Here is a 2,791-nt window from a genome sequence, read left to right as displayed (position 1 = left end):
GCTCCAGGCGGTGCTGCCTTGGCCACAGGTCCCCACCGATCTCTGGGAGCCCCGAGGGGCCCAAGAAGGTGCCCTTTTGTTCTAGAGCCTAGAGAGGCTCCTTGGGGGCCATGTGTGTTTAGAGCCCAGAGGAGGCTCCAGGGGGCATTTCCTTTTGCCCCACTGGTGTGCTTGAGCCCACAAGGCTCCATCGTGTTGCCCCATCTTCACCCAGCTGCCCAGCACTTTGTGGGCAGCTGCCACGTTTAGGACACTGGACACAGGGCGTCCTAGCCCCAGAGAGGCCAGTTGGCCTAGGGACAGTCACAGGTGGTGACTTACGTGAGTTTGGCGCAATTGTACTTTCTATGCACCTCTGAATGTATTGTTTATGCGTCATGTGCCTTTACACCTCTGAATGAATGTTATGCATTGCATCATGTGTTTTGTTCTTACACCCCTACAGGTATTGTGATATGTAGGTGGTTGTTTTCTCCCTAGTACAGGTGGTGCTAGTGAGGTCCTGGTTGCCAGTGATTACTGGTTGTGTGCTATTTTGTGCTAAAGTAATTTTACATTCTAAGTGCTATTTCTGAAAGTGTTACTTCTGATTCCTGACAGTGGCCCAGGTGGCCCTGTCTTGTACATATCCCCTGTAAATTCTGCCCGTGCCTCTGGCACATTGTAAAGTGTGTGTTTTATCTAATGTGTTTTGGTGTAATACAAAGGCTATTTTTATATAACCTTGTGTGGAGTTTCCTTTGTGGTGGGTCCTGGGTGTTGTTGCTGGGGTGCGTGCGCAAATACTTAACTTACATCGCCTCCAAGTTTAGCCTTGCTGCTCGCGCCACGTTACCTAGAGGGTGAGCAGGGGTTATCTTGGCGTGTAACTCCCTTGCCCTGACTTGGGAGTGGTGGCCTCTGACTGACTTTGGCGAAAGCCCTGGCCAGCCGGGGATCCCATTTCCAACAAGTACGCTCCTATAAAGAAGTGGAAAGGATCCCCAAGGCCGATACTAGGCAGGTGATAGTTTTTGGGGTCAGTAGATTTCTTTTAGCAATAAGCTTTGTACGTAATAATGTGCGTCTGAAATTATGAGGATAATTATAATACAATTTTTATGTAACTGGTTTTAAACTGCTGCTGCTAAGTTGGCTAGACCAATTTTGTATATATATTTTTCCAATTTTTTATGTAAATATCTAGCAATGGGAAACGATGATAAGACATTTTAAATATGATTCATTTGTGTTTTTACACAACCACTGTGTAACTCAGAACACAGTTGCGAGTTACAATTGACTCACAATGGGAACGAAGAAGCCACAAAGTTACTGATTAAGGACACTTCCGGGTGGACTACGGTGAAACCCCTTTAAACTAGGACACTTGAAGAGTCAATACCCACGGGAGCACCAGAGTACTCAAGTTACCTCACCCAGGGAAGCCGGGTGCCTAGGTGTCTTTTCGTGTCGGGTTTCATTTAATTTCATGTATAATCTTTATTTCGGCACAATAGAACCATAAAAGATACATAAAACAAGATACATAACAAAATATACTTTGAGGAATTAACAATCTTACAGATAACCAGGATACGGTTTGGAAATCGTTACATTAAAAACTTAATTTAAGTAGTTTAAAAAGGCATCAAACTACCACTAGAATAAACCTGTGCCCAGAGGCTGTTTGGGGATCCATTGGTCCAACAATGTCAATCCCTACTCTTTCAAAGGGAACCCCCACTACATGTAGTGGTATAAGGGGGGGCTTTTTAGTGCCACCTGCTTTGCCACTGGCTTGGCAGGTTACACAGGAGCAACAAAACCTATTTGTGTCTTCTGACATGTGTGGCCAGTGAAAGTGAGGGACAAGCCTGTCCCAAGTCTTGTTCTGGCCAAGATGTCCTGCAAGGGGAATCTCATGGGCTAGTGTCAAAAAGAAGCCCATGAATGCCAATGGTATGACCAACCACCTGGAAGCACCAGGCTTGGGGTCTCTAGCCTCTGAATACAGGAGCCCTTCATCCCAGTAAACTTTATGGGTTCACTAGCATTCCCTACAGCCTCAGCAGCAGCTTGCTGTCTGAGGGGTTCAAAAGAGAGGCAGTCCAATTGTGCTGCCTCAGATCTGCCCTGGAAGGTCCTCCTGTCCCAAGAAACTCAACCTGATCAGGTTCAAGCTCTTCTAGGGCAGTTCCTTCTGCAGGCCCACAATCAGCTTCCTTAGAAGGCTGATCCCCATCCTGAGGCAGGGGGGATGGCATAGCCTTAACCCTACGGCTCCTTTTCCTGGGTGGACAACTGGTCCATTATTCCAGAATCCAGTGCCTGTTCAGTGTTGCAATTATTGACCTGTGACCTAGTCACTGCTAGAACATGTGCTGAGATACCTAACATTTCTGCATGTGTCCTGAACTCCACATCAGACCAGGCTGAAGTATCTAGGTCATTGCTAAGCAAACATTATACGGTAGGTCTGAACTAACAACAACCTTCTTAAGGCCAGTTACCCCTCCCCAGGAGAAATTAACAACTGCCATACTATGTGTGGTAGTGACATTTCTAGCATTGGTCACTTGGTAGGCTTCACCAATTATGATCTGTCCAGGGTCCACAAAGTCAGTTATCACCATTGTGACACTGGCACCTGTGTCCCTGTAGGCCTGAGCCTTTTTCTCATTGACTAAAGGAGTTTGTCTGTACTTGCCCAAGTTATTGGGACTTAAAAAAGAGGACAAATCCATGCCTCTATCACAAATCAAAACAGCTTGAGTTGGCCTTCTGACTAGGCTAGAGTCCATCTCAGTTC

The sequence above is a fragment of the Lissotriton helveticus genome, chromosome 8 (assembly GCF_964261635.1).
Source record: "Lissotriton helveticus chromosome 8, aLisHel1.1, whole genome shotgun sequence".
NCBI classification, from domain to species: domain Eukaryota; kingdom Metazoa; phylum Chordata; class Amphibia; order Caudata; family Salamandridae; genus Lissotriton; species Lissotriton helveticus.
This window is presented reverse-complemented; position numbering follows the sequence as displayed.